Source organism: Mesoplodon mirus (genome assembly GCF_964341445.2).
Source record: "Mesoplodon mirus genome assembly, chromosome: 8".
NCBI classification, from domain to species: domain Eukaryota; kingdom Metazoa; phylum Chordata; class Mammalia; order Artiodactyla; family Ziphiidae; genus Mesoplodon; species Mesoplodon mirus.
The window spans coordinates 36522340-36548251 of NC_138984.1; the positions used below are offsets into that span (position 1 = coordinate 36522340).

The 25912-nt window shown below is 41.7% G+C and overlaps 1 long non-coding RNA gene across 1 annotated transcript; it reads left to right on the forward strand.

Annotated features, from left to right (window-relative positions):
* Window positions 1-643: 643 nt before the first annotated feature.
* Window positions 644-25912, forward strand: LOC309809323. Its single transcript, XR_014294849.1, has 4 exons — window positions 644-1615; window positions 1872-1993; window positions 9424-9575; window positions 25636-25912. It is a non-coding gene; the product is annotated as an uncharacterized lncRNA (long non-coding RNA).

A 25912-nucleotide genomic window follows, 5' to 3' on the forward strand; every position in this document is an offset into this window, starting at 1 on the left:
CTTCATGGGCAACATTTAATTCTGCACCTAATATTATGGGCTTTCACCCTTCTCTGTATCACTACTTCTAACATCTTAATAGCAGAGATAGTTTTCTTTTCTATTAGGGGAAAAGATTTTCTCAAACATTTATCATGATGCTGATAGACTTTTCAACGACTCTGAGTGCCACACTTCATTAAGAAAACAAGTCTCAGTATTTCTGTCCTATAAAGAAGAATGATGGTGACACTTTCTTTGTTGTGATTCACTCACTGACTCATTCACAATCACTCATTTATTCATTTAGCAAATGTTTATTGAACATCTATACTGTGTTACGTACTAGCAAGACCCAGTATTAAAGGAGGAAAATACCCTCACTTAGAATTAATATTTTATCATTAATATCTCAAAACACATACAAACACACAAGATCCAAAGTGGGTGGTGTAAAACTGACAATACCACTAATGTTTGTTTCCAGGAGTTTAATTCAATAAATGCTATTTATGTGCAAAACCTTACATTGGGTACCATGTATGAACATTTCTTCTTTCTTTTCTTCAACAAAAATGTCCTGGGCCTCCACCATTTACCAATACTTTGCTGGTCATTGAAGTTACAGGAGTGAATAAGAAGCAATTTCTCCTCTCAAAGTGTTTCCCCTTTATTGCGGGGGTGACACACATACAGAACTGTGTGTCAGGTGCCCCGATGGAGCCGGCATTCAAGACAGAGGGGGAACACACACGGAGAAAGCTTCTCAGATGCATTTTGTAACCGTTGAGCCTTTTCTCTGTGAGCATCTCTGGATATTTTGTCATCCAGACCCACCAAGATGAATATGCAGGTTGTGTGCTGTTCAACCATAAGGGGCATAATTTATATCATAGATATTGCAGATGAGTATATTTTAAATAAAAATTTCTTAAAATATTAATAAAATGTTTAATAAAATCCACATAGTTCAACAACTTTGTGACAGAGGGAAGTGAAGTATCTTGAGTGAAGGATGCTTCTAGTGTGCACACAGATGCCATATGAACAAGGGGTTGTGAAACAGTAGACATTCCTGAGAAGCCAAGGTGGTGAAGGGCATTCCAGGCAGAAGGACCGATTGTGTAAGGCAGGGACCAGCATGGATCGCTGGAAGGATTGTCGCTAGTTCTGAAAGATTGAATGGGAGGGATCCTGGCTGAAGTGGTGGGAAGGAGCCTAAAGAAGTAAACACCAGCTTGATCACATTCTCTATACCTATCCTTCTACCTAGGCCTGTTGCTAACTTTCAGCATCATACTTTAATGTAATACAGCTTTACCTTCTCCTGCATGTAAACCAAATACTGGTCCTTCACAGTTTAACTTACCTATTATTTTAAGCAGGGAGGTTATGACTTTATTCTAATTTCTTGAGGCATATGTAAAAGTCAGTGAGGAATTTATCAATACCATTTAACTCAGTAAAGGAAACCTTTCTCCAGTTATGTATCCTTAGTGCTTTTTCCCACCTTAGGACAGTCTTTCTCAAGCCACGGGTCTTGTGTCTGGTGGGAATCCCCAAAAGAATCTCCAGGATTCTGAGAGCCATTCTTAATGCAAGTCTCATCACCATGCAGCTTTTTCCACTCACGCTGGTCAGTATTATCTCCGTTCCAGTCCCTCAGTCCATCCTTGCTTGACTAGGCTCTCTTTCCCCCTCTCTTACTAACATTGTCATCTTTTATTTCTATCGCGTGACTATAGGTAAAGCTTAGCTCAGGTGAAAATGCCACTATTCCTAAAATGAGCAGAACAATGATATCTAATATCTTCAGTAAAAGCTTTTTGTTAGGAGCCTGCTGGTGGGCACCCCGACCAGCATGCATTCCTTTTTTTTGTCTTCTCCCACAGGTAAGCCAGTTGATAAAGATTTTAATTGACACCTCTGATTGTAAGCAACAGTAAAGAACCTTGCCTAGGTTAAGAAAAAGAGGAATTTGTGGGAAAGATATGGAGGAGCTAAAGAAACAAAGGTAAGACTGAAAATTCATATGGAGAATAGTTCAGGACTCAGGGCAGCCCTGGGGTTCTGGGCAGCAAGAACTATGGGCAGTCTTGGCAAGACACTGCCACTAGCAGTGAGCACTCCCCTGTCCTTGTTCTGCTAGGCTGAGGGTTCAAAACTCTGGAGAGTGTGTCTGATTGGCCCACTTTGGGTCAGGCACTTACTCATTGGCTTGGGGAGAGGGGACGTCTTAATTGCCAAAACATTAAGATGGCACTTAATGCAGCCAGGCGACTTCCCGCAAAGGAAAAAAAGGGGGGTGGATGCTAATGATCAGAGAAAACGATTGTCCACTACAATGTGTTTTCTCTCTTTTCCAAACTATGAAAATCCTACCTTCCTTTTTTTGGATGCTGGTAGAGGAGTTTTAAAGTTTTAAGAGCCTCCTGGTATTTTAGGAGCTAAAAATGGTGAGAAACATATACAGTGGGAAAGATAAGTGTGACGGGCTGCTCCTTCCCCATTTCAGATTGCCTCAGTCAGATATTCTTTTCTGATTCCATTTTCTAATTATCCATCGTGTGCACTTGAAAATGTGAAAAATAGAAGAAGGAAAATCTTTGGGGAGAGGAGGGATTTTTTTTAAGGAAATCTTTTTTTTTTTTTGAAACTTGACTTAGAATAATGGGATTTCCCCAATTTGCTATATGCAAAGTAACAGAGGTCTTAGTGTATCCCAGAGATGGATTAGACAGATGTAGCACTTAACTATTAACAGTTGTGAGGTTCTTTCCCACCAGTGAGATTTGTGAGCGGCTTCCATGAGATGCTATACAAAATCAGTTTAGTGCTTTCCTCATTTGTCACTGTGCCGTGAAACTGGTAAAATATAGAGGAAACAGAAAATTGGGCACATCTGTGAATTTGGTTGTGTCCTGATTATAGCAATGCAATTCCACACATGTGCATGTTTTCACAGCAGAACAGGCTTCTATTTGACTCCAAACTCCATCAATATTCAGCTGATGTTTTATAGCTCCCTTGGGTTAAGCATGCCCTCCCTTTATGGAGCCAAAACAGTAACTTAGCTATAAGATCCACTGGCACCATTTCGGTACTTATTTTCTTAAATTATGGCAAATGGGAATTTGGGCCATATATAAGTTAAACCCATCTACATATTTCTCCTATAATAATGCTTGGCATATTTATACTACCTTTTTGCAGAGAGCCCCAAACACTTATTAAACATTTATTCATTCTTACATTAGAAAGAGTTTGGGAGGCTTCCCTGGTGGCGCAGTGGTTGACAGTCCGCCTGCCGATGCGGGGGATGCGGGTTCGTGTCCCGGTCCGGGAAGATCCCACATGCTGCGGAGCGGCTAGGCCTGTGAGCCATAGCCACTGAGCCTGCGCGTCCGGAGCCTGTTCTCCACAACGGGAGAGGCCACAGCGGTGAAAGGCCCGCGTACCGCAAAAAAAAAAAAAAAAAAAAAAAAAAAAAAGAGAGTTTGGTAGCTCTTGTTAACTCCCATTTTTCAGAAAAGTGAAAGTGGAAGTCTCGGAGCCCATGAATGAATACATAATCGTAAGTATTAATCGTCTCTTTCTCCCTCCTTAAAACCAAGTGAGAAGTGCTTGGAGCTGAAATAATGTCAGTATTGACATTAATATTTTCTGCTGTAGCCTGTATTGGAAGTTCTCACACTTGGGTGTGCAGACTGCCTATCTCCGGCCCCAGAGGTTTTGACCCTGAAAGTCTGGGGTGGGGCTCAGGCAACAGCATGTTTGACAAGCACCGTGCCACAGGTGATTCAGAGGACCAACCGTCGAGAAACAGTGGTCTAGATGAAGTAATCCAATTACAAGCTAATTAACAGAGAAGCAACATCAGAACTCTGAACCGACTGCAGATCCCATTCTCAAGCGGGTCTCCCCTTCTTCCCCAACCACCTCCGACCTCATAAGATTATTCCATTTTTCAAAAGTATTTCTTGAAAGCAGCTGCTATTATCACTAGAGGAGTCCCCAGAAGGATAAATCATCCCGAAAGAAAGATAATGTAAAAATGAAAGCTCGAATCTAGTTTTGGGATCATTTATACAGTCAGTCAAAGGAACATTGCCTCAATTTGTCCTGCCAGGACTTGGAGGGTCTGGAACCATCTTGGTCATTCAGAAGAAGCAGAAACCGTTTCCAGAAGCAGACTCCACATCTTTAAGGATTTTTCTAACATCCATTACACTGCTTCTCACGTGGCAGATGAGCCTCCTCAAACATGTGTGACCTGTCCCCACAGTTCCACTAAGGACTTTTATGACCCTGGTAATAATGTCAACTAAATTTTGCTGTTTACTGTGCGCCAATAACTTGGTACTCAGTATGGCATTTGATCTTCGTTTTATGTAATGAGGATACTCGTTTTACATGGTGCCCATTTCACAGGTGTGGAAATTGAGATAGATCAAACAACTAGCCACATAGGCTAATAAGGCTGTTAAGTGATTAAGCCTCGATTTGAAACAAGTTTTGTTTGTCTCTGAGTCCCTGAACATAACCACTATCATGCTGCCTCTCGGAAGAAGGATGGTGAGTTACAAAGGCAAACTTATTCCTCTAGAAAAATCTATGGGGTAAAAAAATAGGCTATGATAGACTTAAACCATGCTTTCAGGTAGAGAGGGCAGTGGGATTCTCATTTCTCAGAATTCCAACTATAGAAGGGATTGCAGTACCTTACATACCATGTATTATTCTCCAGGTAATTATACTGAGTAGAATACCTTTTTTTTTTTTTTTTTTTTTTTTGCGGTACACGGGCCTCTGACTGTTGTGGCCTCTCCCGTTGCGGAGCACAGGCTCCGGACGCGCAGGCTCAGCGGCCATGGCTCACGGGCCCAGCCGCTCCGCGGCATGTGGGATCTTCCCGAACTGGGGCATGAGCCCGTGTCCCCTGCATCGGCAGGCGGACTCTCAACCACTGTGCCACCAGGGAAGCCCTAGAATACCTTTTGACTAATTGTATACATAATCAAATATTGTACAAATCAAAAAGCTTGAAAGTGCCTGCCGACTCCCTCCACCCCAGACCAAATGGAATCCTATGTACTAAACCATAGTTATAATTTTCCTCCTGGTTTCACTTGGATTTCCTTTAATAATGTTTGATTGTAATTAAAAATCAGTGTATATGTGGAATAGATGAAGAAACCAAAATTATTCTCTTTGTCTTGTAGAAAAGTGACAGTTATAAAAATACTCAATATAATCAATTCACTTTTTCCCCCATTGAACTAGCATTTTATCAACCACAAATATGCTTCTCCACATAAGACAGTCACTGCAGTTCTGTGGTAAATGCAGCAGGACTGAAGTCATTGCCAAAGAAGCATCAAAGCTTTCAGAGCAGCTATTGATGTGCTCAGTTCATAACTCAAAGAAAGAGCAAAGAGAAAGAAGCCAATGGCACGAATGGCTTTGGGCTATGCTTTCAAAGTAGGTTTAATATAAAGGCTAAAGCAGCAGTAAGATATTCATATATAGAACAGATATCTGCCACTTAGCAACCTGAGTGGAATAAGGTTTCAGAACCTCTCAATGTTCAGGCACTGCTGATCCTAGTAACAATAAGATTGAAAAAAATAATAGATCCTAATAGCTAATTCTGTCCTAACAGCATCTAAATGGGAAGTCCAGACATTTTAGTGATCTATTATCTTTTAATCCTATTGTTAAGAGGATTAATAGTGCTGCAACATTGATAGGTTCTAGAATCTCACTTCATCTTTCCGGCCAAAGTGACTGACAACCATCCAGAGACTCATCCAGGACAGATAGGAGAACTCTGGTCTGTTCTTGGGTAAACTTACTTACTGGTCTGGTAAATCACAGCCCTAGGTTTGGGGGACATTAGTAGCAGTGATATTATTTGAGAAATTCTACTCTCCCCGCAGCTCCTTGGAAATCTCTGAGTTCACTGGTCTGCAGTCACTCTATCCTCTTTTTCTAGCTGGCCTGATGTGGCCACATAATGGTTATGTTAGAAACGTGGTTGGGATGAATGCCTGCCACCTTGTTCACAGCCTTTCATGACAGCCATCTCTGTAACGGATAAGAATCACCTCTTTATTTCGGAAGGCAGTATGCTATGAGGGGGACAGTGTAGCGCTGGGAGACATGTAAATTCTACTCTAAGTGCTGCCATTTATTAGCTTTGTGGCATTGAGCAAATTATTTAATCTTTCTGAGTCTCATTTTTCTCATCAGAAAGTTGAGATAAAACTCAACTTTGTAGGGTCACCATAAGGAATAGAGATACTAGAGTGAGGTAAATAAAAGGTGGCTGGTGTCATTGTTGGGATGACAATGGTAAAGGAGACCACTTAGCGATACAGAGTCTAATCCTCACTTTTTGAAGAATAGGATTCATGTCTGGTGATTTTCAAAAGAAGATGGGAGGAGGGAAGCAAGGCTACTTGTTTTCTATGGTTGAGGGAAGATCACTGATAGGAAGCAGCCAACAGTATTCTCTAGAGGCAGAGAGACAGCACCAAGCCAGAGAGAGAAGAGTCAAGGTGATGGAACTCTCCAGATAGACACTGGTAGAGTGAGATGGGTTCCCCCTGGGATTCACCAAAGATGACCTCAACTCCTCCATGACTCTGAAAGTCTACTCAAAAGAGGATACTGGGCATAGCAGTGGGCAACTGTAAGTGAGAACTGTAGTATCTGAGGGTAAGAAGATTGGGAAGTCAGTGGCAGTCTTTATGTATGGATCTTTCAGATCCCAAATTCCTCTTCTTAGAAGTAGAGTAGATATTCTCCAGGGTCTGTAGTTTGTCACTGGAACACCCTTTTCCCTGAGGTCTTAGGCATCAAGGCTAGAAACCAACCTACATCTGAATGGAGGGCTCCTGTATCCCACCTATTGTCCAAAATGTATTGCAGAAGGTCCCTCATCCTCTTTCCAGTCCCACGATTCTCCTCCCTGTTTGAATGAAATTTTGCAATGCATTTTCTCTAACTACTCTGGCAGTCAGGGTTTCAAGTACACAAAATTGATTGTACATTTGAAAAAAAGATCTGGCTGTTTGGGTGAAAACAGGAAGTGATAATTTTGTAGATAATGTATTTTTACATTCTCTCATTTAAAAATATGAATTTTGTTTCATCATTTATGGAAATTTTTGCACTTTTGAGCACAAATTATACAACTAAAAGAACTGGCAATGATGGACAAAACTCACATACCTGAATATTTTCTTATAACCTTAAAACATTTCCTCAACTGGTAAGAGCATCTTCATCAAATAAATGCATGAAAATTACAACTTTCTAAAAGAAGTCCAACCACATATGGAAAATAATAAAAATCTGGAAGAAGATGATTTTTATGACACCGTGGCCTGTTGCTATGGAAAATATGATAAGGCAAGCTGAACAATATTATGCTAATAGAAAAATGAGGTAGGATAGGGGTGGGAACTGGAAAAAGAGAAGTCCTATATTACTGCACAAATACCTTCCATAATCAGAAATTGTAGCAGAGAAAAAAAAAGTATGATATGGAAGTGAAAGGTAAATAGATTTCTGTCTGATTGGCTTGAAAATTATCCTCATCACCAAAAGGGCGTCTTCAAACTTGAAATATAAAGATGATTACTTTTTACTCGAGTGTACATTTTTATACAACACTTTGAACTCCTCAGTCTCCACCATCTGTAGAACTCAATTTCCGTTTTGTAAAAAAATTGCTGACATCTGTTTAAACCCTAATATCTCCACAACCATGTAGAATGTTAACTCAAGCTTGGTGTCATGTTAAATCATTTTAACTTTAAAATAATATTAAACTTATGGTTCTGTTTCAACTTTGCCATGATACTAGTATTTAACCCTTCACATATTCTAAACTGCTCACCAAAGAAAAAATCTTGAGTGGAAAAAATGAAGTCAAATGTGAACCCCTCATTTTTACAGGATACTGGAGAGATTTGTCTAAAATCTACCAAGAATTTGTAGTCTTGGAATAAGATGACAGACTATAAGAAGGCCAATGACTTGACTAAAACATGGAACAGTCTGACTTAAAGAGATCTTGTCCTACTGACCATGGCAGTTGAGCCTGTGCTTGGGCCAACCCATGTCAAAATTGTGAAGTAGTAAAAATAACCTGGCTTTATAAAGTGTTGACAAATTTAAAGCCCTTCTACATTCATGATCTTATTAAAATTTCAGAACTGCACTGGTACATATACTGGCAAGTTACATCCCAGGTTTCTCTCCCCACCCTCACCTGCAGGACTGAGGTTTTTATTCTGCCAGCTATTAGCACTATTGCCTGCCAATGGCTCACAGTAAGTCATGCCCCAGGAATTGCCCTTTGTTGAAGGGAGCTGCCTCACACAAGTCTACGTTTCCACTCCAAGGACTGCCCATATCCAAAAACAACATGGTCAATAAAGGAGCAACAAAGGCCCCTCCCCCTCACCTCAATTCAAACAACTCTGAAAGGCCATTCCAGACCAGAGATCACCCAGGGTATCAGCTGGGGCCTCTGTTGCAACTTCATTGCAGTTCAATTTTTCCCTCTGCTCGATCCTATTCTCTCTCTCCCCCATACATATTGTTCCCAAGAATAATCCAGTGGAATCCCTGCATGCAAATCTCCATCTCAGAGTCTGCTTCCTTGGGAATTCAACTTAAGACCTTGGTGCCCGTCCCAGAAAGTCATCTCTAAAATGGGATTTATGAACTAGGTCATCTGCCAGCTGGCAGGTGCAACATCTCAGAGATTCAGAAAAAGAAGTAATTATAAAGACAGTGGAATTAGGTTGCTTTTGCGGAGTGTACTCAATACAATGGAGAAAGATAATGAAAAGGTTAGGGTGATTAATCACCAATTTAAGGCAAATTGTAAGTTCAGAGGGCTTTCTCACAAGCATATGAAAGAACAATCATCTCCTGCAGCCAGAGAGCAGAAAATGCTGAGGATCAGTCCCCAGACTTTAATTACAAGGGTAGCTGAGCACCAGAGAACTTTGAATTGTCAGCCCTACAGCAAGTCAGCTATGCCACGGTCAGAGCCCTGGCTGGGAAGGGATGGACCCTGTGACCTGTGATGGGGATAGCTGGGTGTGTCCGCTAAAGAACTTTTATCCCCTGGAACTTTGGCACAATGCAAAAAAAAAAAAAAAAAAAAAAAAGCCCACTCTTTCCTACTAAAGCATTCCCTCTTGTTTGAACATGGTGCAGAGTCCTCTGCCTTGTAAGAAAACCCTTAGGTTTTACTCCCAACTCCACTCTTGTCCGCTAACCAATAATTAGGAGCGCACCATAACATAACCTGACCAAGGCTATGCTGGACCCGCTAAGGATGGAAGAGACTAGGCACTGAAGGGGCTGTAGGACACAGGCAACATGGACCAACATTGGTCGTTCTCATCTCTGTAATTCCAGGCTTTGGGGATCCAGAGACCCTGGTTTCCAGAAGGGAAATGCCTCCAATGGGATTTACAGCAAGAGTTCCTTTAACCTCTAAGTTACAGCTGCTACCTGGTCACTTTAGGCTACGTATGTCAAAGGCAAAGAAGGAAGTCACTGTCTGACAGGTGTAATTTAATCATCAGTAGAAATGGAGAAGCTGCTACACAATAGGGAAGAATTCATATGGGACCCAGGTGATCTATTGGGTCATCTCATCTCTTGATACTCAGTTCCCCAATTTTGACTATAAATGGTCACGTGCAACAGCCATAGCCAGAGAAGGGCATAGGGTCCAGGAGCTCAGACCCACTCAGGAAGGAGTGTCTGGGTCACTTTACCATGTAAGCCACTTAGACTGGCAGAGATGCTAGGGGTGAAGAGAATCTAGAATATGTAGTAGGATAGGGAGATGAGACGAGTGTCAGTTGCAGCCTCAGGACCAGTTGCAGTGGGGGGTGGCTGTATTTCATCCAGTAACCCTCCCACTGTCAGTTTTCCCAGGAAGAGAGACAAACCAGAATCACGGAGGAGGTGGTGTGTACTTACATACGAAGTAAGTGTGAAGTAAGTGCCTCCGAGTGGCTCGGGGGTGCATGCAGTGGGTGTTGTGCACTGCCGAACCCCTCCCCTTCAGGAGGCCTCTTATTCTCCCAGCTGCTTACATTAGTGCTGGGGATGGCTTCAGCTGAGTCCTCCCCAGGCTTGCTCTCAGATGAAGGGAGCTGCGGCCTCTTCCAGGGCTGTGTCCCCTCCATGGGAGGGGACCGCTCTGTATCCAGTGACTGGTTAGTGTCGGGGTATAGACATCTGCCCCTTTGTCTCAGTGCAGGACAGTTTTGAAGAGCTCTGCTCATCAGGAGATCCCTGCAGGGTCACCTGAGTCTGCTGTTGAAACTTCATCACACTTTACCTTCTCCCACTGTCCGGTCCCGCCTCCTTCCTGCTCTTGTTCCTGAGGGCTGTCCCCACGGAACATAAATCTCAGAGTCTGTCTCCTTGGGGATTCATCTCTACCAGCAGCATTTTTGGTTTCAGCACAGGACACGGAAAAATTGATGTTTGTGAGGACCTGGAAAGCTTGGAAGCAGGCAAAATAGGAGTCTTTCTACAAATGCAGCTGGCTGCACCAGGTCACTCATAACGGCTGCTGTGCGTGCACAGGGACCAGGTTTCAAGACACAACTTTTAATACGTTATAAGTGCAAAACAGGTTTTATTACAGAAATCTAGATTTTAAATAATAAGATTAAGCATAAAAATATGTTTTCACTGTTATTCCAAATTCTCTAAGCACTTGAGAATATACATGTTTCTAAAACACACAAAAAGGGTAGTGAGTGTAACAACTCATTTTAATACCCAAGCTTTTTTTTAACATCTTTTTTTTTTACATTTTTATTGGAGTATAATTGCTTTACATGATGTGTTACTTTCTGCTTTACAACAAAGTGAATCAATTATACATATACATATATCCCCATATCTCTTCCCTCTTGCATCTCCCTCCCTCCCACGCTCCCTATGCCACCCTTCTAGCTGGTCACAAAGCACCGAGCTGATCTCCCTGTGCTATGCGACTGCTTTCCACTAGCTATCTATTTTACATTTGGTAGTGTTTATATGTCCATGCCACTCTCTCACTTTGTCCCAGCTTACCCTTCCCCCTCCCCATGTCCTCAGGTCCATTCTCTAGTAGGTCTGCATCTTTATTCATGTCTTGCCCCTAGGTTCTTCATGATCTTTTTTTTTTTTTAGATTCCATATATATGTGTTAGCATACAGTATTTGTTTTTCTCTTTCTGACTTACTTCACTCTGTATGACAGACTCTAGGTCCATCCACCGCACTACAAATAACTCAATTTCGTTTCTTTTTATGGCTGAGTAATATTCCAGTGTATATATGTGCCACATCTTATTTATCCATTCATCTGTCGATGGACACTTAGGTTGCTTCCATGTCCTGGCTATTGTAAATAGAGCTGCAATGAACACTGTGGTATATGACTCTTTTTGAATTATGGTTTTCTCAGGGTATATGCCCAGTAGTGGGATTGCTGGGTCGTATGGTAGTTCTATTTGTAGCTTTATAAGGAACTTCCATACTGCTCTCCATAGTGCCTGTATCAATTTACATTCCCACCAACAGTGCAAGAGGGTTCCCTTTTCTCCACACCCTCTCCAGCATTTATTGTTTCTAGATTTTTTGATGATGGCCATTCTGACCGGTGTGAGATGATATCTTATTGTAGTTTTGATTTGCATTTCTCTAATGATTAATGATGTTGAACATTCTTTCATGTGTTTGTTGGCAATCTGTATATCTTCTTTGGAGAAATGTCTATTTAGGTCTTCTGCCCATTTTTGGATTGGGTTGTTTGTTTTTTTTGTTATTGAGCTGCATGAGCTGCTTGTAAATTTTGGAGATGAATCCTCTGTCAGTTGCTTCATTGGCAAATATTTTCTCCCATTCTGAAGGTTGTCTTTTGGTCTTGTTTACGGTTTCCTTTGCTGTGCAAAAGCTTTGAAGTTTCATTAGGTCCCATTTGTTTATTTTTGTTTTTATTTCCATTCCTCTAGGAGGTGGGTCAGAAAGGATCTTGCTGTGATGTATGTCATAGAGTGTTCTGTCTGTGTTTTCCTCTAAGAGATTGATAGTGTCTGGACTTACATTTAGGTCTTTAATCCCTTTTGAGTTTATTTTTGTTTATGGTGTTAGGGAGTGTTCTAATTTCATTCTTTTACATGTAGCTGTCCTGTTTTCCCAGCAGCACTTACTGAAGAGGCTGTCGTTTCTCCATCATGTATTCTTGCCTCCTTTATCAAAGATAAGGTGACCATATGTGCGTGGGTTTATCTCTGGGCTTTCTATCTTGTTCCATTGATCTATATTTCTGTTTTTGTGCAAGTACCATACTGTCTTGATTACTGTCACTTTGTAGTATAGTCTGAAGTCAGGGAGCCTGATTCCTCCAGCTCCGTTTTTCATTCTCAAGATTGCTTTGTGGGTCTTTTCGGGGTCTTTTGTGTTCCCATACAAATTGTGAAATTTTTTGTTCTAGTTCTGTGAAAAATGCCAGTGGTAGTTTGATAGGGATTGCATTGAATCTGTAGATTGCTTTGGGTAGTATAGTCATTTTCACAATGTTGATTCTTCTAATCCAAGAACATGGTGTATCTCTCCATCTGTTTGTATCATCTTTAATTTATTTCATGAGTGTCTTATAGTTTTCTGCATACAGGTCTTCTGTCTCCTTAGGTAGGTTTATTCCTAGATAGTTTATTCTTTTTGTTGAAATGGTAAATGGGCGTGTTTTATTGATTTCACTTTCAGATTTTTCATCATTAGTGTATAAGAATGCCAGAGATTCCTGTGCATTAATTTTGTATCCTGCTACTTTACAAAATTCATTGATTAGCTCTAGTAGCTTTCTGGTAGCATCTTTTGGATTCTCTATGTATAGTATCATGTCATCTGCAAACAGTGACAGCTTTACTTCTTCTTTTCCGATTTGGATTCCTGTTATTTCTTTTTCTTCTCTGATTGCTGTGGCTAAAACTTCCAAAACTATGTTGAATAATAGTGGTGAGAGTGGGAAACCTTGTCTTGTTCCTGATCTTAGTGGAAATGGTTTCAGTTTTTCACCATTGAGGACGATGTTGGCTGTGGGTTTGTCATATATGGCCTTTATTATGTTGAGGAAAGTTCCCTCTATGCCTACTTTCTGGAGGGTTTTTATCATAAATGGGTGTTGAATTTTGTCAAAAGCTTTCTCTGCATCGATTGAGATGATCATATGGTTTTTCTCCTTCAATTTGTTAATATGGTGTATCACGTTTATTGATTTGCATATATTAAAGAATCCTTGCATTCCTGGAATGAACCCCACTTGATCATGGTGTATGATCCTTTTAATGTGCTGTTGAATTCTGTTTGCTAGTATTTTGTTGAGGATTTTTGCATCTATGTTCATCAGTGATATTGGCCTGTAGTTTTCTTTCTTTGTGACATCTTTGTCTGGTTTTGGTATCAGGGTGATGGTGGCCTCATAGAATGAGTTTGTGGGTGTTCCCCCCTCTGCTATATTTTGGAAGAGTTTGAGAAGGATAGGTGTTAGCTCTTCTCTAAATGTTTGATAGAATTCGCCTGTGAAGCCATGTGGTCCTGGGCTTTTGTTTATTGGAAGATTTTAAATCACAGTTTCAAATTCAGTGCTTGTGATTGGTCTGTTCATATTTTCTATTTCTTCCTGGTTCAGTCTTGGCAGGCTGTGCATTTCTAAGAATTTGTCCATTTCTTCCAGGTTGTCCATTTTATTGGCATAGAGTTTCTTGTAGTAATCTCTCATGATCCTTTGTATTTCTGCAGTGTCAGTTGTCACTTCTCCTTTTTCATTTCTAATTCTATTGATTTGAGTCTTCTCCCTTTTTTTCTTGATGAGTCTGGCTAATGGTTTATCAATTTTGTTTATCTTCTCAAAGAACCATCTTTTAGTTTTATTGATCTTTGCTCTTGTTTCCTTCATTTCTTTTTCATTTATTTCTGATCTGATCTTTATGATTTCTTTCCTTCTGCTAACTTTGGGGTGTTTTTGTTCTTCTTTCTCTAATTGATTTAGGAGTAAGGTTAGGTTGTTTATTTGAGATGTTTCTTGTTTTTTGAGGTAGGATTGTATTGCTATAAACTTCCATCTTAGAACTGCTTTTGCTGCATCTCATGGTTTTGGGTCATCGTGTTTTCATTGTCATTTGTTTCTAGGTACTTTTTAATTTCCTCTTTGATTTCTTCAGTGATATCTTGGTTATTAAGTAGTGTATTGTTTAGCCTCCACGTGTTTGTGTTTTTTACAGATTTTTTCCTGTAATTGATATCTAGTCTCATAACGTTGTGGTCAGAAAAGATACTTGATATGATTTCAATTTTCTTAAATTTACCAAGGCATGCTTTGTGACCCAAGATATGATCTATCCTGGAGAATGTTCCATGAGCACTTGAGAAGAAAGTGTATTCTGTTGTTTTCGGACAGAATGTCCTATAAATATCAGTTAAGTCCATCTTGTTTAATGTGTCATTTAAAGCTTGTGTTTCCTTATTTATTTTCATTTTGGATGATCTGTTCATTGGTGAAAGTGGGGTGTTAAAGTTCCCTACTATGATTGTGTTACTGTTGATTTCACCTTTTATGGCTGTTAGTATTTGCCTTATGTATTGAGGTGCTCCTATGTTGGGTGCATAAATATTTACAATTGTTATATCTTCTTCTTTGTTTGATGCCTTGATCATTATGTAGTGTCCTTCTTTGTCCCTCGTAATAGTCTTTGTTTTAAAATCTGTTTTGTCTGATAGGAGAACTGCTACTCCAGCTTTCTTTTGATATCCATTTGCATGGAATATCTTTTTCTATCCCCTCACTTTCAGTCTGTATGTGTCCCTAGGTCTAAAGTGGGTCTCTTGTAGACAGCATATATACGGGTCTTGTTTTTGTATCCATTCAGCCAGTCTATGTCTTTTGGTTGGAGCATTTAATCCATTTACATTTAAGGTAATTATTGATATGTAGGTTCCTATTACCGTTTTAATTGTTTTGGGTTTGTTATTGTTGGTCTTTTCCTTCTCTTGTGTTTCCTGCCTAGAGAAGTTCCTTTAGCATTTGTTGTAGAGCTGGTTTGGTGGTGCTGAATTCTCTTAGCTTTTGCTTGTCTGTAAAGGTTTCAATTTCTCCATCGAATCTGAATGAGATCCTTGCTGGGTAGAGTAATCTTGGTTGTAGGTTTTTCCCCTTCATCATTTTAAATATGTCCTGCCTCTCCCTTCTGGCTTGCAGAGTTTCTGCCAAAAGATCAGCTGTTAACCTTATTGTTATTCCCTTGTATGTTATTTGTTTGTTTTTCCCTTGCTTCTTTTAATATTTTTTCCTTGTATTTACTTTTTGATAGTTTGATTAATATATGTCTTGGCATGTTTCTCATTGGATTTATCCTGTATGGGGCTCTCTGCACTTTCTGGACTTAATTGGCTATTTCCTTTCCCATATTAGTGAAGTTTTCAACTATAATCTCTCCAAATATTTTCTCAGTTCCTTTCTTTTTCTCTTCTTCTTCTGGGACCCCTATAATTTGAATGTTGGTGTGTTTAATGTTGTCCTAGAGGTTTCTGAGTTTTCCTCAATTCTTTTCATTTTTTTTTTCTTTATTCTGCTCTGCAGTTGTTATTTCCACTACTTTATCTTCCAGGTCACTTATCCATTCTTCTGCCTCATTTATTCTGCTATTGATCCCTTCTAGAGAATTTTTAATTGCATTTATTGTGTTGTTCATCACTGTTTGTTTTCTCTTTAGTTCTTCTAGGTCCTTGTTAAACGTTTCTTTTATTTTCTCCATTCTATTTCCAAGATTTTGGATCATCTTTACTATCATTATTCTGAATTCATTTTCAGGTAGACTGCCTATTTCCTCTTCATTTGTTAGGTCTTTTTTTTTTTTTTTTTTTTTTTTGCAGTACGCGGGCCTCTCAGTGTTGTGGCCTCTCCTGTTGCAGAGCACAGCCTCCGGATGCGCAGGCTCAGCGGCCATGGCTCACGGGCCTAGCAGCTCCGCGGCATGTGGGATCTTCCTGGACCGGGGCATGAAGCCGTGTCCCCTGCATCAGCAGGCGGACTCTCAACCACTGCGCCACCAGGGAAGCCCTGGTCTGGTGGGTTTTTACCTTGCTCCTTCATGTGCCGTGAGTTTCTCTGTCTTCTCATTTTGCTTAACTTACTGTGTTTGGGGTCTCCTTTCGCAGGCCGTAGTTTCGTAGTTTGTGGTGTTTTTGGTGTCTGCCCCGAGTGGCTAAGGTTGGTTTGGTGGGTTGTGTAGGCTTCCTGGTGGAGGGGATTAGTGCCTGTGTTCAGGTGGATGAGGCTGGATCTTGTCTTTCTGGTGGGCAGGTCCATGTCTGGTGGTGTGTTTTGGGGTGTCTGTGGCCTTATGATTTTAGGTAGCCTCTGTGCTAATGGATGGGTTTGTGTTCCTGTCTTGCTAGTTGTTTGGCATAGGGTGTCCAGCGCTGTAGCTTACTGGTCATTGAGTGGAGCTGGGTCTTGGTGTTGAGATGGAGATCTCTGGGGGATTTTCGCTGTTTGATATTACACTGGAGCTGGGAGATCTCTTGTGGACCAGTGTCCTGAACTTGGCTCTCCCACCTCAGAGGCACAGCCCTCACGCCTGGCTGGAGCACCAAGAGCCTGTCATCCACACAGCTCATAATAAAAGGATGAGAAAGAAAGAAAGAAAGAAAGGATGGGAAAGAAAGAAGCTAAAATCAAATCAAATAAAAAGTTATTAAAATAAAAAGTAATTATTAAAAAAATTTTAAGTAATAAAAAAAATGAAAGAAAGAAAGAAGAGAGCAACCAAAGCATAAAAGAAATCCACCAATGATAACAAGCACTAAAAATTATACTAAAAAAGAAAAAAGAAAAAAACATGGACAGACAGACCATAGGACAAATGGTAAAAGCAAAGCTATACAGACAAAATCAAAATCACACACAGAAGCATACACATACACACTCACAAAAAGAGAAAAAGGGAAAAAAATATATATATATATAGTTGCTCCCTAAGTCCACCTCCTCAATTTGGGATGATTCGTTGTCTCTTCAGATATTCCAGAGATGCAGGGTACATCAAGTTGGTTGTGGAGATTTAATCCGCTGCTCTTAAGGCTGCTGGGAGAGATTTCCCTTTCACTTCTTTGTTCGCACAGCTCCCGGGGTTCAGCTTTGGATTTGGACCCGCCTCTGCATGTAGGTCGCCTGAGGGCGTTTGTTCTTCATTCAGACAGGATGGGGTTAAAGGAGCCGCTGATTCGTGGGCTCTGGCTCACTCAGGCCGGGGAGGGGAGGGGTACGGAGTGCGGAGCGAGCCTGCATCGGCAGAGGCGGGCGTAACGTTGCACCAGCCTGAGGCGCGCCATGCGTTCTCCCGGGGAAGTTGTCCCTGGATCCCTGGACCCTGGCAGTGGCGGGAGGGGAGGTGTGGATAGTGACCTGTGCTCGCACACAGGCTTCTTGGTGGCAGCAGCAGCAGCCTTAGCGTCTCCTGCCCGTCTCTGGGGTCCGCGCTGTTAGCCACGGCTCGCGCCCGTCTCTGGAGCTCCTTTAAGCAGCGCTCTTAATCCCCTCTCCTCGCGCACCAGGAAACAGAGGCAAGAAAAATCCTCTTGCCTCTTCGGCAGCTCCAGACTTTCCCCTGGACTCCCTCCTGGCCAGCTGTGGCGCACTAGCCCCCTTCAGGCTGTGTTCACGCCGCCACTCCTCTCCCTGAGATCTGACCTCGGAAGCCCGAGCCTCAGCTCCCAGCCCCGCCCACCCCGGCGGGTGAGCAGACAAGCCTCTCCGGCTGGTGAGTGCTGGTCAGCACCGATCCTCTGTGCGGGAATCTCTGTGCTTTGCCCTCCGCACCCCTGTTGCTGCGCTCTCCTCCGCTACTCTGAAGCTTCCCCCCTCCGCCACCCGCAGTCTCCACCTGCGAAGGGGCTTCCTAGTGTGTGGAAAAAGAAAGAAAAAGAAAATTTTTTCTTTTCCCTACCCAGGTACGTGGGGACTTTCTTGCCTTTTGGGAAGTCTGAGGTCTCTGCCAGCGTTCAGTAGGTGTTCTGTAGGAGCTGTTCCATATGTAGATGTATTTCTGATGTATTTGTGGGGAGGAAGGTGATCTCCACGTTTTACTCTTCTGCCATCTTGAAGCTCCTCCCCCCAAGTTCTTGAATAAATGGGGTTCTCTAATATTCTACCAAGTTCAATGTTCACTATGATCCAGCTTTCTCTTTTTAAGTCGATTTTCACCCACTATACATTCTATATTTTTCTTTGCTCAATTTCATCCCACTTCTCTTTTTTATACCCAATTGGCTTTCCCATAAAACTTTGCTACCATTTTAGTGAATGATTAGAATATGCTTGTCTAAAGGTCTGAGCTAAAGAAATACTTACAAAGATTTTTTTGAACTTGAGTCAAAAATCTATGAAATATTAAGCTCACTTAATCATATAAGTATGTTGAAAAGATTAGAAGAGAATTTTTATCCTAAAATGACAAACTAAGAGTTTGACCAAATATAGATACACACAGACACACACACACACAGACACACACACACACCACCTCCTAGGAGTTCTAGCACCTAAAAGGCAGAAAATGTGTTAACTCAATGCAATGCATCTTTAAGGGCAATACTACAAAGTAATAGACAAACAAGTCAGATTTTAAACTAAAAGTCTCTGAGGATCCCAGATCTGGAAAGTCTTTGGGGTCAGTGTTGTGGACATATCCACTCTCTTGTTGGTTGCAGACATACTCAGATGAGTGAAAACTGGAGATTCCCTATAAATGGAATAATCGGAGATTCCTATAGTGAATCTCCAATTCACTGTAAGTGGTGATTCCCTATAGTGATTAATGCTCGGAAATTAACTTATTTTAGCGGGCATAGTGAGAAGAGGCTGAAGTGTGAGTGGGGAGGTGAAACACACTTTTTACCTCCCAAATTAGAACTCTATGATTGTCACATTGTCTTAATTATTGACGTGACCCTGTGAGGTGGTAAGAGCTGCTCTTCAGTGGACCTGCAGTGAGGCCTCAGATCCACCTGCACGTTTCCTGTGGTGTAGGTACAAGGGAGTCCTTTGGGCTATGGCCCCACCTCCCCCCCCAAGAATGGAGCAAATCCTGGAACTTACAGTTAGCTCTGGTGTAGCATGAACCCATACTTATCAGGCCCTCAGCTACATCAGGAAAAATGCTTTTTCCATCTTAGATATGACTTCCTCAAGTGCCTCAGTTAGTTCAGGATGCTCTAACAAAGAACCACAGACTGGGTGGCTTAAACAACAGAAACATATTTTCTCACAGTTTTGGAGGCTAGAAGTCTCAGATCAACGTATCGGCAGGCTTGGTGTCTTTTGAGGCCTCTCTCCTTGGCTTGCAGATGGCCGTCTTCTCCCTGTGTGTTCAGATGGTCTTCCCTTCACATGTGTCTGTGTCCTAATCTCCTTTTCTTATAAGGACATCATATTGGATTAGGACCCACCCTAATGATCTCATTTTTACTTATTACCTCTGTGAAGACCCTATCTCCAAATGGAGTCATATTCTGAGGTGCTGGAGGTTAGGACTTCAACACATGAATTCAACAATTCAGCCCATAATGCACCTATTCTATGCTATTGCTCTTTTGGGGGGCTTTTAAGTCCCAAGAACTTCTTTGAGAAGTTCACAAATGAAAAGATCTGGGTCCAGCTCACCATGAGGGTCTAATTGTCACCTTATCATAGCTTTTCTTCACATTCTGATGGCTGTTTTGTAAGCAGAAGCTGTTTTTTGCAACTCAAGTCTGTATCCTCAGCACAGGATGATAGGTTTCAAAACTATTTTTACAAATAAGAGCTCACTCATTATTCAACAACTGTTATTGACTGTACATCAAGGAATAAAATAGATACATTCCTTCCCTTATGAAATTTTTTTATATTTTATTTTTTAATTGAAGTATAGTTGATTTACAATGCTGTGCCAGTCTCTGCTGTGCAGCAAAGTGACTCAGTTCTATACATACAGACATTCTGTTTTTTAATACTCTTTTCCATTATGGTTTATCACAGGAATGAATCTTTTTTTTTAATTAATTAATTTATTTTGCTGTGTTGGGTCTTCGTTTCTGTGCGAGGGCTTTCTCTAGTTGTGGCAAGTGGGAGCCACTCTTCGTTGCGGTGCGCGGGCCTTTCTCTATCGCGGCCTCTCTTGCTGTGGAGCACAGGCTCCAGACGCGCAGGCTCAGTAGTTGTGGCTCACGGGCCTAGTTGCTCCACGGCATGTGGGATCCTCCCAGACCAGGGCTCGAACCCATGTCCCCTGCATTAGCAGGCAGATTCTCAACCACTGCGCCACCAGGGAAGCCCAGGAATGAATCTTATAGTCTAACAGGAGAGACAGATACTAAGGAAGTAAGACATAAATGAATATTTAATTATAAACTGTGATAAATACCATCTAGGAAAATAGCAGCCTTGCCATAGCTTCTCTTCCCATTGTGCTGGGCATATTGTGAGAGAGAATAACAGGATGGGGGACCGACTTTACCTAGGTCAGGAAAAGACACTGAGATCTGAAGGATCTACAGGAAGTAGCCAAGTGATGAGTGGAAGGGAGAACACTGCAGACTGAGAAACGCCATGGAGAAAATCACCGAGGTCAGGAGGAGGAACAGAAGTATAGTAATCTGTGGCAGAAGTGCAGTGAACAAGGGGGCAAGAGGCTCAGGATGAGGCTGGAGGTGCAGGCAGCAGCTTGGAAACCATGGGGAGGAGTGGACTTTCATCATAAGTGCCTTGGAATCTTTAAGCGTAGGGTGACATTGGCTGCCTGGTGTTTTAAGAAGATCATTCCAGGTACCATGCAGAAAATGGATTACAGGACACAGATGTGAAAGTCTAGAGAACAAGTAGAAAGATTTTGGGAGAATATAAGCAAGAGGTGATCATAACTCACACAGGCAGTAAGAACGGAAGGAAGTAGATGGATATGAGACATAGTTTGGAGGGAGGCAGGACAGGGATGGGTAACTTCTGAGTAACTGTGAATGTGTAAGGTTGGGGTCCTGATGGAGAGGAGAGGACTCAGGAATGAGACCTGGTGTGAGCAACTCAGGGGGGCGGGCTACTGCAGGCTGTACAGGAGAAGACACCTCAGGAAACCAGTGGGTTCCAAAAGTGGAATTGTGACAATACAGACACAGATGATCCTGTCACAGAAAAGAGAGACACCTTGGAAACCAACTTGATTGAACAAAGAAGCCTTTGATGGCCTCAGATTTCAAAGAGAAGGATAAAAAATATAAAAATAGAATATTTGACCTCTTGAACACAGTAATGAGTCTTGGCATACATTGACAATATTGAACACAAATTCCCTCAGATTCCCTGTTCAGTTTCTGTGTGCCTTTGCTTCTACCAGGTGGTACCTGCAACTATCTTCAGAAGATTGCCCTTGAACTACTGGGCATGCATACACACACACACACACACACACACACACACACACATTCCCAAGCAGAGAGCCAGAGGGACCTAGCAGCTTATACCCCCCACACACTCACCTTCTACCCCTCTCCCTGCCCTGTAGCCCTCTAACCAATGATTGACTGGCACAGGATTATGAAAGCCCAGTTCCCTTGCTTCAGCTGGGGACAAACCCTGCAAGGTCAGGCTGAGGCTGGGCCTCTGCTTGAATTATATCCTTGCTTGGTTTCTTTCCCTTTGCTGTCTTTCTTCCTCCCCTCCCTCACTGGATTTGCCTGGGTTTACTTCATTAAGAAATCCCTTGCATATACACTCTTGTCTCAGGGTCTGATCCTGAGAAAACCTGTCTTAAGACACTTCCCAATGACATATATACACAATAGAGTAGCAGGATTTAGAATAATAGATCCAGGAAAGCTAAAATCCTTCTGGAACTGAGACTTGCAAAAACAACAACAATAACAACAACGACAACAAAAAAGCCATTCAAGCCATGTTTGCAAAAGGAAAAGAAACAAGGAAAACCTAGGAAAGTTTATAATGTAAAAAAGTGATGTATAAGGAGCAGAACTCCTCACCTCCTGTGTTGACGTCATCTGGTCTATTAAGGAAAATAATTTCCTCAAACTAGAAAGAGCAGAGCAAGCTTGCTTAAGAAAATAGAGGAGGTGGCGTGTCCTGGCACAGAACTGATCATTTTTGGTGTGTCTTCAACACAAGGCCCAGGCAAGGCACAGCCCAGAACTTTAAGTAACATTCTGTGGTGTGATCTCATAAACACCTGTGGATTTTTAAGAAATCACGAAGAAAGAGGGGGCAGAGATTGCTTAAAGAATGTAGCTGGCAAAACGTGTCCTTGATTTTCAGAAATGGGAAAAATGTAGAATGGTAAACTTGATTGTTAATTGCTTCCAAGTTTTAAGAGTGGGTAATCAAAGAGACAAATACTTAGAAAAGACTGGAGTGATTGCTAGGTGCTAACACAGGATAACTAAGAACCTTCATGATAAAGAACTTTTCTTTTTTTTTTTTTTTTTGCGGTACCCGGGCCTCTCACTGTTGTGGCCTCTCCCGTTGCGGATCACAGGCTCCGGACGCGCAAGCTCAGCAGCCAGGGCTCACAGGCCCAGCCGCTCTGCGGCATGTGGGATCTTCCCGGACTGGGGCACGATCCCGTGTCCCCTGCATCAGCAGGCGGACTCTCAACCACTGCGCCATCAGGGAAGCCCAGAACTTTTCATTTTTTTATTGGGTTATTGGGTGAAATGTTCTCAACGTAGTGAACATCATCAGTAAGCGGTCTGATAAAGCCACACATGATTGCCTTGTGGAGAAGACAAGGAAATGTTCCTTTGTTGATTGAAAAGTACAGTTAGAGCGGCATCGATTAATGAGCTGAGGTCAACCCAAAGAGGAGGTTTTGGGGAATTTACTACTGAGAACTTCATTTTCTTCAATGACCTACACGGCTAGCACAACCTCCTAACCCTGGCCTTTCCCATTCCTGAATTTCCACCGCAACTGCTTTCCCACTTCCAGTGGCCCAGCCCTTCCCTGTCACTACAATATATCAGCTTCTTCCTCCACTGGACCCAGTGATTGGGGTGGCATTTACATGCACTGCAGCTCAGTCCTTTGCTCTCCTGTTACTTCCAACCTACCAATATCCCACCTTTGGAATAATTCAGCCCTCTCTTTTCTTTCCTTATGATCCCAAGGTACGGAAAAATATTGGAGAAAATTGAAAACCTACAGCTTCCAATTACAGCCATTTCTCCTTCGAGTAGTTTCTGCTTGTCTTAAGCTTTCTAACCTCTGCAAATAACACCATGTACTGAAACTGAACTCCTGAGAATACTCTTGACCTCTTCCTCTTCCTTATTCTTTTTATTTTACCAGTCTCATAATCTTACTGATTCCACCTCCTGAAAAGTCTCATTTCTGTCCCATCCTGTTCCCTCCCATTGCCCCTGCAGTATTTCAACTCTTATTAACTCTTACCTGAAAATTTGCAGTAACATCCTAACTGGCCTCTCTGGCTCCAGTAGTTTTTCCTTCAACCCATCGTCCTAGCTGCTGCCAGAGATGTTCTCCTAACACAGACATCTGATCAGGTTATTCCCCTGCTTGAAAATTTCCTAGGGCCCAGAGGGCCAAGTTCAATCTCCTTAATGAAGTAAGTGATGGCCATCACGCTGACTCCAACCTACCTCTCAACTTGATGTCTCATTCTCCCCATCTCTCATCTCTCTAGACAGTGAATGCTTTGAGGACAAGCAATCTTATTTATTTTTGTATTCCTCTCATCTAGAATAATATCAGCTACATAGTGGATCTTTGTGTATTAGTGAACAACTGAAAGCACAAAAAAAATTTATCATATGAGTCAGGATTCAAACATGGAGAGAGCAGTTCCAACATAAAAACCAGAAAGATTTCAATATACTAGACATGAAACTAACCAAATTAGTTTTAGTGGGGACCAATGGTTCAAAATCCAACTTTGCAAGAACAGAATGAGAGAGGCCTGCATTACTTTTAGTCAAGATGAAAAAGACCTAGGAGTTTAGTTGAATTCCAAATGAATAGTGGCCAGGGGAATGTTATGACTAGCAAAATAGGATGAAACCCTAAGCTGCATTACTAGAGGCACAGAGGACCATATAATAGAAGATAGAGTTCCATAGTGATCTGTACTGGTCAGAACACAACTGGGTTTCAAGGATACTACTGATAGGTGAAGCTCAGAGGATGGCACCTAGGAAGGAGAAGGATCTGGAAAACATGTCACGTGAGGAACTACTAAAAACACGGAGTGTTTAACCTAGCAGAGAAAAAGCTTAAAGGGAACATTATTGTTTTCTTAAAGTTTTGCAGAGCTGTTGTGTGGAAGGGTGATTGATGTAAGCTGGGTTCTTTCAAGTGCAAAACTAGCTTGAATGAGATGAAGTTATAGGGTAGATGACTTCAGCCCTGTATAATGAAGACATTTCTATCAATGGGAATTATTAAAAAAATAAATGGGCTGTTGTCTGAGTTTCTTGAAAACTGGAAATGTTCAAGGAACAGTTGAATGATGGTATGTCAGCAATATTGGAGACGGAATTCTAGAAGGCCTCCAAGCTTTTTCTAACTAACTCCAAGATTCTGCAATCCTATACTATGTTTTCAGTTAAGTTTTAAAGGAACCCACTGAAGAAATCCATTTGGAAACTTTCAGTAACAGTGTAAGGTAAAAATCTGAGGTCTACAACTAAATTGTTTAAAAGGCAACCCCTAACCTATGTTTTGTTTCTTGGTTCTGGGAGCCCTAAGCACCCCAGGGGTTGCTTGTGATAGGATAAGATCATAGATGTGATCAAGATCCTTACAGCTAAACTCAAGATTGGAATTAGTAAACAACTGTCTAAAGATGTTTACAAGTGATAATAAGGAAGCAAAGGTAGAAAGAAGAATGTCCAAAATGGAAGCTGCATCAGACCCAAGAATTCTCCGGGTTTGTTGCAAGTCCAGAGTAGGACTTGACCAAGTAAAAGCAAACAATGGAGACAGCATTTTTTTTATTGGCTCGTAGGCCCAAGAGTTCAGCTCCTTCAGGGTCACTCTCTAAGTCCTTGGCTGCTCTGTGCCTTGTTTTCCCCAAAAACAAATTGTAGAGACTAGCACATACCAGCCCAGTAAAGGTTCATTTCTGCACATTGGCTGTATTCTTATAATTGATAAAGTCAAGGAAAATGCGCTCATGGAAATCCAGCTGTTCGAGTACCCCATGACCAATCCACCAGACGTACACAATCCCAAGAAACACCCACATGCCACTTGCCAGAGGCCTGGGATTCAGGAGTTAATGTCTGCAAAGCATTTTGAGCTTGTTGGAAGAAAGGCGCTAGATAAATACAAAGTGTTGTTGTTATTATAGGGAAGGAAAAGTAACTGTTAGCTCAGGGTCTATAATTAGGAAGCAAATATAGTGTCTGGTGGCTTTGATAATAGGATTTCTATGAAGATGTGGCATGCAGTAAGCCTGTTGACTGAAATGTTATAAATGACATGATTTTTGCCATCCTAGTCAGAATCCTTGACATTTTCGTTTTCGGTTTTGCCTTCCTGCCCTTCCCCCACAGTCTATTTTTAGGCAAACTCTAAGAAGGCAAGTGTCAAATTAACAGCTCCGAAACTAATAAACTTGGTGTGTTTATGGAGAAATTATGGTCCTGAAGGAATTAGGACTTGCCCCTTTCTTGCTGAAGCCAAATCGTGAGGACTTGGAGTCGAGTGTTGAGAAGATCCTCCGAGTTCCTTCAGAGCCTGGGTCCTTGTCCTGCCCCTTGTCCACAGCTGGCAAGCCCAGAGCCCTGAGCGAGGCCTAGTTCTGCAGCTTGGAAAAGAAAGCTTGGGAAT